This window comes from Kogia breviceps, chromosome X (genome assembly GCF_026419965.1).
Source record: "Kogia breviceps isolate mKogBre1 chromosome X, mKogBre1 haplotype 1, whole genome shotgun sequence".
Taxonomy (NCBI): domain Eukaryota; kingdom Metazoa; phylum Chordata; class Mammalia; order Artiodactyla; family Physeteridae; genus Kogia; species Kogia breviceps.
The window spans coordinates 19,136,334-19,149,211 of record NC_081330.1 but is presented as its reverse complement, the minus strand read 5'-3'; the positions used below and the strand labels follow the sequence as shown (position 1 = coordinate 19,149,211).

The 12,878-nt window shown below is 38.8% G+C and overlaps 1 protein-coding gene across 3 annotated transcripts in view; it reads left to right on the top strand.

Moving 5' to 3' along the window:
- The window catches only part of RBMX2 (RNA binding motif protein X-linked 2), a 45,208-nt gene that overhangs the window by 20,932 nt on the left and 11,398 nt on the right, over window positions 1-12,878 (top strand). Inside the window, exons 7-9 of one of the 3 annotated variants that reach the window (XR_010838580.1) lie at window positions 7,456-7,493; window positions 7,588-7,761; window positions 9,605-9,767. The exons of the other annotated variants lie outside the window; for them this stretch is intronic. The gene's annotated coding sequence lies outside the window, so the exon portion shown is untranslated. The remainder of the gene's footprint in view (window positions 1-7,455; window positions 7,494-7,587; window positions 7,762-9,604; window positions 9,768-12,878) is intronic. 3 annotated transcript variants of the gene reach the window in all.

The window sequence follows — 12,878 nt, the reverse complement described above, 5'->3', positions numbered from 1 at the left end:
TATAGTAACGTATCTTGCTACTAGATGGATTTCATGTGGCCCCAGTTCCTGATCTGCAAAAGCAATGACCTCAGCCTCTTCAAGAGTTGCTATTTTCTCTAACTTTGGGTACTTATTTTCCCACTTTTCCAGTAAAGTGGAATCTTCTCCACTTGCCACAAAGCTTTTGTTTTCTTCTTCAATTTCATAGCTGTTTCTTTCCCCCCATATTTTAAGCAAGCTTTTCTCATCCTTTTGTTGTTCACACATAACAGAGAAAGGCCTTTCCTTTGATACAAAAAATGGCTTCATAGTTTCCATACTTTCGTTAGTGTGTGGGGTTTGACTTGAAAGGCCATAACTCAACAGCATGGTATTGACAATATTTTCTGCAGCTATACATATTTTGAGTGGAGAAATGGTTGTCTGTATTTGGTTTGGATTAACAACTGGTTTGGGGGGATCATAGTGAAGCACTCTTTGATTTTCACCTTCTTCCATTTCTGTGAAGGACATGGGGTGCTCTAGTGCTGCTTGTGCAGAGTCACTAGATTTCTGAGATGATTTTTATAAGACAGTGCCTTCGAGGAGAGAGCAGTATTCTTTCACAGCTTGATCAAAATGGCTGAAGACTTGAGCTTCACTTCTAGAAGATGATGGTTTAAGGTCTGATTCGAACCCTTCCACTGGCTCTGTGGTTTTAGTTGAATTTCCTGCAGAGTATCTGACATCTGAAGATATATTTGAGGAAGTCTTGTCCTTTATTTTCATATCTTCCTCTGAATAACACAAGGCAGAGATTTATGGAGGATCATCCCGGAAGCTAATTCCCTTTGACTTTGAAGTGGACATTCCCATTCCAGTTGCAAATCTGGACCAATTAGCAGTGCAGGCATTTTTAGCTCCTTGGAGCAGATTTTCCTTTGGGTGGCTTTTGCTCATCAACTTATAGAAATAAGTGCACTGGTCCATCAGTGTGCTGATGATCTGACTTGCTACAATGTTTTCTTCAAACATGCTAATTGAAGATAGTTCCTCATGGCATTTTTCTTTGTCTAGTTTGTTCTTAATTATACTAAGCATGTCATTGACAGTATTGACAGTATAAGTAAGCAGTTCTGAATGGAATGAGTAAAGCTGTTGAAGGGTATTCTGTATGTTTTCCTGGGAAATCATACCACTTGATTTAGATTCATCAGGAAATTTATTCAGTGTTTGTAACTTGGGCAATATTGTTTTCATTAATGGTTTCCTTTGCACAGCAAAAAAGTTTTCAATAGGTGTTCTCACAATTTCAGAAAAAGCGTATGTAGAGACATGTTTAAACTGTAGGTCTACAAATGACTGTAAGGTGTTCAGAACCCCTTCCAAGATCTCTTGAGCAATTTGGTGGCCAGAGCTCCCCAGTTTTCTGTCTTTCAACTTTGTGTTATAAGTTGGTACATAATTGAGATTGTTTGTCTTCAAGGAATTACATTTACTTGTAGCAGCAGTTTCTTTCTTGCATTCTAGTGTTTCTTTTTTTAAAATTTATTTATTATTATTATTATTATTATTATTTGCATTATGCAGGCCTCTCACTGTTGTGGCCTCTCCCTCTGCGGAGCAACAGGCACTGGACGCGCAGGCTCAGCGGCCATGGCTTACGGGCCTAGCTGCTCTGCGGCATGTGGGATCTTCCTGGACTGGGGCACGAACCCACGTCCCCTGCATCGTCAGGCGGACTCTCAACCACTGCGCCACCAGGGAAGCCCTCTAGTGTTTCTTTACTATATGTTGTGAACATCTGAGTCAAGAAGCACAACTCTAATTTTTCGAATAGTTTTTCAACAATTTCCTGGCCAAATGTATTAATTTGTGTTTGGGAATCCTTAACTCTAGAAACAGCTCTTTTAAAATTATGGTTCCTGCTTTCACAAGGCTCAAGAACTGACAAACTTAAAAGTGAAACAGATTGTTCTAATTCTTTTGCTTTCATTGAAATTACATTCAAAACAGCCTCAGCTATCGTCTATAGCTTATATTTTTCATTATCCATGTCACTTGGTTCTGTTTGCCATTTATCAAACATTTGTTTAAAAATATTTTCTTTAGGAAAGATTTTTTCTAGTTGTGAAGAAACATTCTCTGAAGAGAAATGGGCTTCTGAATTTGCAAAAGAGATTGTACTAAAATATCCCTGTGAAAGTTTGAGATAGATCATCTGAGTATGAGCCTTTTATTGGATGGGCCAAATTATTCTTCGTAGCATATAATCCTTGCAAAACTGCATCAACTATTTCACTTGCTATCTCAATTTGATCAGAAGGTAAAGTGTTTACATTTACCATTGCTCTGTTTTGCCTCACCTCTTGAAATTCATACACAGTTGTTTCCAGAATATTACTTACTGTATCCCTGGAATACATTTTTAGCTCCGCAGTGGGGAGTTTTGCTCTCACTGAGGGATTTTTGGCATCCCCTATGGATAGCAGGCCTGGTAGCCAAATGGAAGTCTTGGACTGGTTGCCTCTTAGAGCCTTCTCTCTAAGACCTAACTTGGTTTTGCTTTTGGCTTTAGCTCCACTAGGTCCTAGCTGTGGTTTTGTTCCAAATTTAGCCAGAGGTAACTTTTGATTTTGTTGTAAAACTTGCCTTAGGGCTGCCCTTGGGGCTAGCTTTGGAACTGCATGGCCTCAGATATCGAATTTCATCAGATCGACCTTTAGGGGATGAACTGTCTTCTAGATTCGGCAAAGCAAAATCTGTGATCTTTTTGAGAACCTTTTGGACCAATTGTTCACCCAGTTGCAATGGAGAAAATTGCAATAAAATGTTTTCCAATGAAGTTGACACTTCCAATACCTGTGTAAGGATAAACTTGTGGTATCACAGGTTCAGGGGGAATACTTCTTTTTTCTGCTTGTTTCAATTCTCTAAAGCACGATGGATTCATCAGCAGTTCATCATTGCCAGATGCTTCCAATTCTCCCCTGGTCTCACTGTTTTCATATAAAGATGTCATAATTATTGAGAACATTTTTCTGAAAACATTTTCAACTATGTCATTTGCGACACTGTTTATATGTGACTGGAAGGCTTTTTTTTTGTGTGCTGATGTTTTAATTTTAGAATCAGATGTAAAGTGGGGGAGTTCATTAAATGGAGGCCAATGGTCTGTATCTTCCATTACTCTTTGATATACCTTCTTTAAAATATCCTTAACTACACTTAACAAAGAAGTTATTTTTTCCTGTTCAGATTCTCCATTTCTAAATATTTCTTCCAAAGTCCTTCTCTGGTTTTCTGCTTCTGATATAATTTGGTTTTTTTTTTTTTTTTTTTTTTTTTTTGCGGTACAAGGACCTCTCACTGCTGTGGCCTCTCTTGCTGCGGAGCACAGGCTCCGGACGCACAGGCTCAGTGGCCATGGCTCACGGGCCCAGCCACTCTGCGGCATGTGGGATCTTCCCGGACCGGGGCACGAACCCGTGTCCCCTGCATCGGCAGGCGGATTCCCAACCACTGCGCCACCAGGGAAGCCCCCTATAATTTGGTTTTGATCTGAGCGTTTTGAAAAGAGAGGCAGTTCAGTGTTGTCTTCCATTTTTCTTTGACCAGGCAGTATTTCATTTTGTACAGTTAGTTGTGTAAAAAGACCAGGGTCCTGCTTTGAGTAAAAGCTACTTGCCTTTAAAGATATTTTATCATGTAAACTCTTTAAGATGTTGTTGACAGTTTCACTTGCAATGATGTTTTCTTGGAATGAAGTATTGTTTTGATATGTATACATCTTTTGGATTTCTAGGTATATGTCATTTCTTATGTGTCAGAATGGTACTGGCGATTATGTCAGTATATTCCTTAAGACTAGCTTGTGATACATGAATTGCAGGTCCATGTTTTTCTCTGTAATTAGCAGATATGTAATTTGTGACTTGTTGACTGAGAACAGTTTTAGCTGTTGATATTTTCAGGATATTCATATCTAATGGCATTTGGTTTGATTCAAGAAATACGCTGTCATCTTGTATACCATTTGTAAATTCTGGTGCAACATATGGTTTTTCTCTATTCTCCGTATCAGGAATAAGTAGCAAATCTGTTCTTTCTGTGGCAAAAGATTTTAATCTATTCAAAATAGTTTTAGTAATGAAACGAGCATTTTCCTCACATGGCTCAGGAGCAGATTTCTTGGCATCTTGTTTCTTTTTTAAAAAATTTTTATTTTATTATTATTTTTTTGGCTGTGTTGGGTCTTCACTGCTGCACGCGGGCTTTCTCTAGTTGTGGTGAGCGGGGGCTGCTCTTCTGTGCGGTGCGCGGGCTTCTCATTGCAGTGGCTTCTCTTGTTGCAGAGCACGGGCTCTAGGTGCCTGGGCTTCGGTAGTTGTGGCACGCAGGCTCTAGAGCGCAAGTTCAGTAGTTGTGGCGCACGGGCTTAGTTCCTCTGTGGCATGTGGGATCTTCCCCGACCAGGGCTCGAACCCATGTCCCCTGCATTGGCAGGCGGATTCTTAACCACTGCGCCACCAGGGAAGTCTGGCATCTTGTTTCTTAAGTACAGTTGTCTGATTATCATCAGAATAAGCTGATTTCAGCTGTACATCTCTTTCCTTTCTTGCAAATGGAAATCTCTCCCTTTTCCTTTCATTCATTGACTCTATAACAGGAGATTGTTGAAGCTCTGCTATAGGAAATGCGTCAGAAAATATCAGAGGCAGTCTTGGAGAAATAGAATCCTTTGCCTTTACTGCAAGCATGATAGCAGAAGTGAGATTTTGAAGAACAATATCCACCATACCGTTGGAAATCATAGCAGCATACTCCTTAGGAACTAAAAGCCTAAGAATAACCTTATTTGCATACTTGGGGTCCCTTTCAGAGTTTGTTTCTAAATGTCTCCCACTTACATTACATTTAAGAGTGGATACAGCAAGTGGGAGATTATTCTCATCTCTTGTTTCCTTACAGATGTTAATTAAGATACCTTCGGTGGTATCTAGTATTTGAAATTGAAGTTTTTCTCGATAATCACTTTTATTGAACAGCTTTTCAACAATATCTTCTGGCCGACCTGGATCAGTCTCTCTGTCAAATATAATCTTTTCATATTTGCCTTTAGTAGACACAATATCTAACATTGTGTTAACAACCTGACTTGGAATACTTTCAGAAGCCACAACATTATGAGTTAAGAATGGACTTTTTATTTCTATATCTAACTTACGTTTGATTCCTTGTAAAATTTGTCTAGCCACTTTTGTTGCATATATATTTAATTTAGAGGCACTCAGTTGACATATTGAGGTGGTCTTTCCTGATACATTATGATCCACTGAGCAACAACAAAATTGGTCATCAGAATATGAATCTTTGGTTGATAAGCATGGTTGGCTTGAAGCAGTCTCATCCTGCTGTAAAGGTAAAGTGATTGGAACTGTGAAATTGATAAGAGGACAAAAGAGGGCTTTTACTTTGGTACTAGCAAATATTTCTAAATTTGTTAATACTGACTGTATAATATCTTCAACTACATTTATTTTGGTCAGTTTACCAATATTGAATGTGGACTGAAGTGTACATGGATTTCTGTCCAGTATGGTAGAATAAACAGGGGACTTTCCTCCACTGGTATGTTCAGTAAAAGAGATATTTGCAGGAAAGTTGATAGTATTATACCTATTTTCATTTTCATTTCTATCTGTCATAGCAGCAGAATAAAGTTTTTGAAATATGGTTCTAACAACATTATCTGCAACAATGGTTACATACGCTTCAGACACTAAAGGGCCCATTGTTTTATCCAGGGATTGAACAGATGTTTGAGCAAGTGGCTCATCACCAGCATGAGGAATGTCACATAAATGGGACTGGGGAAGAGGAAGCACATTTGCTTGATCAATTAAGTCATTCTGAAAAATTTCATTCAAAATATTTCTTATAATGGGCACGACTGGGGACTTTTGTAGCTCTTTGAGTTCTACTTCAAATTTTTTTAATGTTCTTTCGAGTTCCTGTTGCTTAAGAGAATCTGATTTAGTTTCTTCTTCTGTTGGTCTTTCCTCTTCAGCACTTTCTTTCTCTGTTTCTGCAGGATCTTCTAGATATGACTCTGGGTCAACTCTTCCAGGAAGAAGATTTCCATAGGTTGGCCTGTATCTGTAATTTTCAGTGCCTCTCTTCTGGTTCAGTTTCATTAAACATATCTGGAGAAATTGCATCCAAAATGAAATTGACTAAATTCTTAAGCGTTTGTTTCTCTTGCAGTGGCTTGCTTATACATGTTTCCAAATCTGGCAAGCTCACGTTTAATTCAGTTTGAATAGCTTTCAAAATAGTACTTGACACTTTCTTTGCATGCATGTATAAAGTCGACTGCAATCCGTTTTCACGTGTGTTAGCACAAATGTTGGTATTTTCACTTTCGCAGTATGTCCTGCTGTCCTTTTTATTTCCACTGATTATAGCATCCAGAGTTTCTAAATTTCTATTGGCAAACCCTTCCAATTTAGCAAAAACCATTTTAAGGATATCTGAAGCCATGATTTTCAGTTTATTTAGATGCTTTTCTTTTGTGGTTCCTGTTTTGGGGGCAGTAGTTTTTCCCTTTTTGTTAGTCACCTCTTGGCTACCTGGCCAGGTCACATTGGGTACCATCCTGGAGATTATGTCAGAGCCTCTGCTCATTTCCTCAAGAAGCAAAGCAAATGACAGGCTGTCAGTGTCAATATATTCTGAGATAGCTTTAAATTCTGAATTTTTGAAAATGCAATCTATCTCAACACCACATAATTTTGAAATAATACCTTCTAGAATTGTATGAGAAATTAGCTTAATATTGGACTGCAGTGTACTGGTTGTTCTCAAATTCTCATTGATCCCCTCTGTATTTTGCTTATCAGGTAGGGGAGAATGTGGATGGTCTCCTATGAGCTTGCATAACATGTCATATAAGGTATCTCCAATTCTGTCTAACACTTGCAATCTAGTACACTGGTGAACTTCCTCCTGCATGTGCTGGCAATGAGAAGGCAAAAGTTTCTGTTGATCAATGCCACCAGTTCCATATGAGATTTTAGACCTTAGTTTATCTGAAGGGACTATCTGTGTTTCCACTTGACACCTCACAAATGCAAGTTGCTAATGAACTTGTCAGAATGTCATTACTTAGCTTTGTGACAACAGAATCTAATTCATTTTTGGTGTCAGTGAAAAATCCTCTATCTCTAAAATTCTTGGGAGGGCTACTCTTCCTAAGATTTAGATTTTTCTTATTGTATTGTAGTTCTTCCTGGATAACATCCAGAACAATTTTTATCACTTTAATTGTGTAAACACTAAGGTGAGATTGAGACAAAGATTTCTTGTCAGGCGCAGGCTTTGAATGGGCAGCGTGGCTTTCTGGTTTGAAGCAGTTTTGTAATTTTGGACAAACAAATGAGTTCAACTTCTTAAAAATCGTGTTAATGATCTTATCATTAATGTGATCTACAGGTTCAGATGTCGAGCCATTTGTTCCAGGTTCTAACCAGGTATGTTTTGTAGAGTCTACGCCAAGCGCAGATAAAAATTTCTTCCTTTTACTATCAAACTATGTTGCTAATGGCTCTTTATTTGGTATGTCAGCATTATCTAGAGAAGTTTGATGTACTGATGAAGAATGTGCGATAATGTGACTAGAAGGCATGTGAAGTATTTTTAATATAGCATCTACAATATCTTGAGCTACCATATGGATTTCTGACAGAGAACATCTGGTCCATCCATTCTTGATGTGACAGATCTTGTGGTTTTCCTGAGGTAAGAAGTGAAGCCTCTCTACCATTTTTATAATCTAAGTGTTCAGAGAGCCCAGAAGATATATCTTTGAGCGTCTGTGCTAAAATACTTCTAACTATATTTTCTGAAGCTTTTTGTATTTGATACGTTTCATCTTGGCTGAAAAGTAAAATGTCTTTATTCATACCAGCCTTGTCCTTAAAAAGGTCCTTATTATTAAAAGTTGGAAGATCAGTATTTAATCCCTGATCGTGAAATACTACTTTGTCTTGATAAGCAGACTTTGTAGGTAAGTTCATATTGCTTTTGTATATAAAACCAGCATTTTCCTTTATTAACCAGTAATCAGGAACCTGTTCTTGTAATTTTTCTTTTTCATCTTTGATAGATGAAATCAATACATTTTCTACAATGTTGTCTATTTCTTCATTTTCGTCTTCAGAATAAAGGACCATGCCAGGAATATTTATAGGTGGAAATGGGCACCCATACCTAGGAGCATTAGTTACTCTAGTGCTGGTGAGTCTGTTCTCTTCTTCAGTGCCAGAAGGACTGCTCATTCTGGAGTGTCTACTCTTTTGGACATCTGTTTTCACTGGTGTCTGATGTAGCTGAGCCAAGATATCATCAAATAGCTGAAGGATGATCACTGTTTCTTCAGTTGCAATGAGCCTTTCATTATTAAGTCCAATTTGTATATAGCCTAGTATAGTGCTGATTGCTTCCTCTGTATAACCAACCAGAGAGGACTGGGAGAAAATATTTGACACTAAATTTTTTTTTTTTGTGTGTGTGTGGTACGTGAGCCTCTCACCGCTGTGGCCTGTCCCATTGCAGAGCACAGGCTCCGGACGCGCAGGCTCAGCGGCCATGGCTCATGGGCCCAGCCGCTCCGCGGCACATGGGATCTTCCGGACCGGGGCACGAACCCATATTCCCTGCATCGGCAGGCGGACTCCCAACCACTGAGCCACCAGGGAAGCCCTGACACTAAGTTTTGTATTTCTTTCTTGCCAATCAAATTGGCAGCATCAGGTTCAACATTGGATTTCCTTTTGCTGGCTCTTTAAAGGAATGTATATGTTGGATCTTCCCTGTGTTGCTGATAAGCCAGTTCAGTTGTGATTTCAAGATGAACAAGTTCATTTTGCTTAGAATATGTAAGAGCTGTCAGCTTTTCTAAAATCACATGTACTGTATTCTCTGCAATATCATTCATGTTTCCCAAAGCATAGGGCAGTGAAACTTTTGAAGTTTTTTCTTTTGGAGAAATGAAATGTTCTCCACTGACTAAGTTTGATTTAAAGTGAACGGATACATATTCTTGTGAAAATTCCTCGGTACATTTTTTCTCAACTGCAGACTGTAGCTTCTCAAGCACATTTTCCATAATTTCAGCAGCTGCTGAGGAAATATGAACACTGGAGAGCAAGTCTCCTTTGTCAGTGTCAGTTTGGTCAACCAAAGCTTCGGCCGTAACAAAGGAAAGGGTGGGGATGGTCTGGGTTAATTCAGACACCATTTCATGAAAAATGTTTCCTAAAATCAACTCAGTTTCCTCTTTTAGGTGATATTTAAAGTTAACTAAAACATCATTTAACTCCTGAATCTCATTTACAGCTTTTGCTTTTTCATCAGGAGACAGTGGGCATTCTAAGCCATCTCTTTCAGTGGTAGTATCTTTACATTTCCTTGCGCCTGTTTGAATCAGTGCAACAAGGTGACTATTGATTTACAGGTTTTAAGCTTGTGGGGGGGTGTTCAGATTTCTCATTATATTTAGGTTCGGGGGTTTTAGGTTTCTTTTCTGAGTGTTCTTTCCTATGATATGTTCTTTCTACATCTGTTCTTTCTTTATGGGCAGAAGATGATTTTGACGGTGCCACTGGTTGCCCTATTGACCTGTCAGATGCCTCTACACAGGGCTCTGCCTGAACCATCTTACTTGTTTCATATAGAAATGTTTCACAGCATGTGCTACAGCAACTCTCACTATCAGAAGAGAGGGTAGAGTCATCAGGCATTGGGTATGTAATATTTCGTGACCTTTCTTCATATTTTGTGATGGCTGGATATAATACACTGGTCACTGCAACCACAACACAGGTCATTATATTTTGAATTATACTGTTCAGTTCTTCAGAAGTTATCTGGAAAGGAGGCGAGTGGGGATACAAGGGAAATCACATATGAATTTACTCTATTTTAGGGACGGGGACTAACCTTTAATTCCTTTTATCAAACAATGCATAGCTACAATCCAGCCATGGTGTATAGCGAGAACAGGGGAAATCTATTTAGAACACCAGAGTAGTTTCAAGTTGGTTTATTCTCTGTGGCTGTGATCTATTTTTGAATAAGATTTCCTTTGATTCAAAATCCCTTGGACCCTATACTTGTACTCCTAAGTGTATAGTTATACCACCACCTAGATTGTCTAATTGTTGGCTATATTGTGTAGTGTTAAATACATTGCACCCTTAAAGCTGTCTGTCCATTTTATCTTTGTTTCAAAAATCTGAACATATGGCTACCATATACTTGAGCTCATTTTTGGTGAAATTTAAATGTTAATAAAATAGTACACCCATTAAAATAAAATAAAGCAGAAAAAGACCCCCAAATCCCTTGGAACTATAAAAGTTTATTGCTGAGGATAAATGGCTTCCTGGTTAAAAAAAAAAACAGCCAAGTGGGTATCTAGGCTCATAGAAAACAAATGCCCTGGCAAGAAGTAAGACTGTGTTTATGACCCAAGCAATATTTCTTAAAAATACAAACCAGGTTACCTCTAACAAACTATTTCATGAAACAAATTTGCAGTCCAAACATTTATGTGCCTTTGTGGATATAGCCTCCTTTTACTTAGGCATCCGTTTAGCTAGGCAATGAGGGTAAAAAAATGAAGCCCCGTAGTGGAGGGGTCAGCCTGTGAGTTCTGTGGCTGGCCTGTTGCTGCCTTCCTCTGTCAATTGACTGTGTTTATATATGCAAATGACTACAGCTAGTTGTTGAAGTTTAATCCGTGGGCAACGGTTAGCACTGACGATTTAAGGGAAATGAACAGGCTTAGGTCCAACGAAAGATGATCAGTGCAAACTGTCTTGGATTGGGAGGCAGAGGACAGCTCAAGAAATAAAGAAACACATTAATTTCGGAAGGAAAAACGGCTGAGCCAGAACTCGAACTCAAAGGGCCAGAAGGCCAAGCAGTAGAGGGAAGTTGGGGCTCTTTTAGTATGAGCTGAAGTGGAAACCCAGGGACCAGACTTGAATGGCCATTTCCTCATGGTTAATTATGTGCACTATTACAGCTTAGACTGGGCCAGGGGCAGATGCAAAGTGCCCCTGCCAAACTCTATAACTGTTTATGTATGTGTACTTATTGCAGATATATTTTGGGATCATAAAAATCCTTTTGCCTATAATAAAACAGTATTCTTTTTAAAGTTGTTATCCTCAAGACAGCCAGACCAGGAGTGTGTACCTTCCACAGGAACTCTATTTCTCAAGGCTGTGGCTACAAGTCAGTGGCGGCAAAGGCTGGATGCCTGGCATTTTAGCTGTGCGTTGTTTGATATCGTGGCATTTGGGCACCCGATTCCCTATAACGTTGTTGTTGCCTCAGAATTATCTCCAAAGGTAGCCCCAGATCGTTCAGGTTTAGGCCAACAAAGTTAACACCTTGCCTTATGTAGCATATTCTCTGCTGACCCATTAGAGAAGGTTTGAGGGACACTTCATGGAAAAGCTGTTTTATTTGAGTCCATTTCCCAAATCTCCTAATGCATTTTTTATTGTGATAAAATACATATAACGTAAAATTTACCATTTTAAAGTGTATAGTTCAGCAGCATTAGGTACATTGACAATGTTGTACAAACATCACTACTATCTCGTAGTGTATTTTTTTTTCACCTATTGTGCAGACCAGAAAATGGCTACTGAGTTTGAAAAACATAGTTTGAAATGACAGCATATGGTTTAATAAGTAAGTTACTCACCTTCTTGGTCTAAATTGCTCTAAATCCGTTCCAATACATATGAGCTAAGAATTTCAATATATATGATTTTCTTATCACCAGAGATAATGTACAGCAGACCTACATTACTACTCTTAGGGTAGCTGAGAAGAAGCATGTCCAACTTTGACATATAAAATTGGGACATTCATCAAGTTTTTAATGAAGAGAAATGCGATAAGTAGAATCTGATTATTCAGCTCATTTTCACTATACTATTAAACCAAGAAATATCGTTTTGGTGCCAGTATGTCTCAGCCTTTGTGTTTGTTGCACATTCTATGAATTGATCAGGTGTATGTGTGAAAGAGTGTGTGAGTATGCTACTCCCTTGAACCCCTTTCTTGTTCATGATTCCTCTGTCTAGCCCCAGAGTTGGAGCTTATCAAATTTACCCTCTTCTCTGCCTGGCCCAAGTTGCAGCTCTCTTGTGACCAGGTCCCTTCTTTTGATGGAGCAGCCATCCTAAGACTCTTCTTACTCCCAGGAGAATTAAGAGACAGATCTAGGCATCCTGGCTCACCTGCCTGATGGGCAGGATGCTCAGCCCTGAGGCAGATCTGCAGGGGTCTGCAAAGGCATTTCCCTTAATGTCTTCCCATTATGGAGTGGGTTTGTGGTATTTGATGCTTTCCCCGTGATGATTAAACCTCCTAAGCCTCCCCCAATCTACCGTCCTGAGCCCCCTGGACAAAAGGCCAATAACAGTAACTTTGTACCCCCCTTAACAATAACTCTTTTAACAATAATTTTGGACCTCTGCAAAACTCAAGATTAACTGAGAATGAAAGGCAAGGAAGAAAAAAAGGCAAAGAGGGAAACTGACTAATATCACCAGATGATTTTGCTGGTTGTCTGATTCATAGATTTTTCTCTAATAACATATTAGAAAATATCCTTAATTGCTTTATCAGTGAGTTTCATCATACATACTTTTTCTTGACAGTGATTTTGATGGTAGTCTTGTTGCCTGAAAAAGTAAAAAGAGATTGATTTTATTTCTTATGGTTAATAATTTATGTAACTTTCCTCCAAATTCCTAATCATTGAATCAGATTACCCGCTTTGTGCTTGGGAGTTTTTTTTCCTCCCCAGCAATTCACAGAGAAGAATAAGC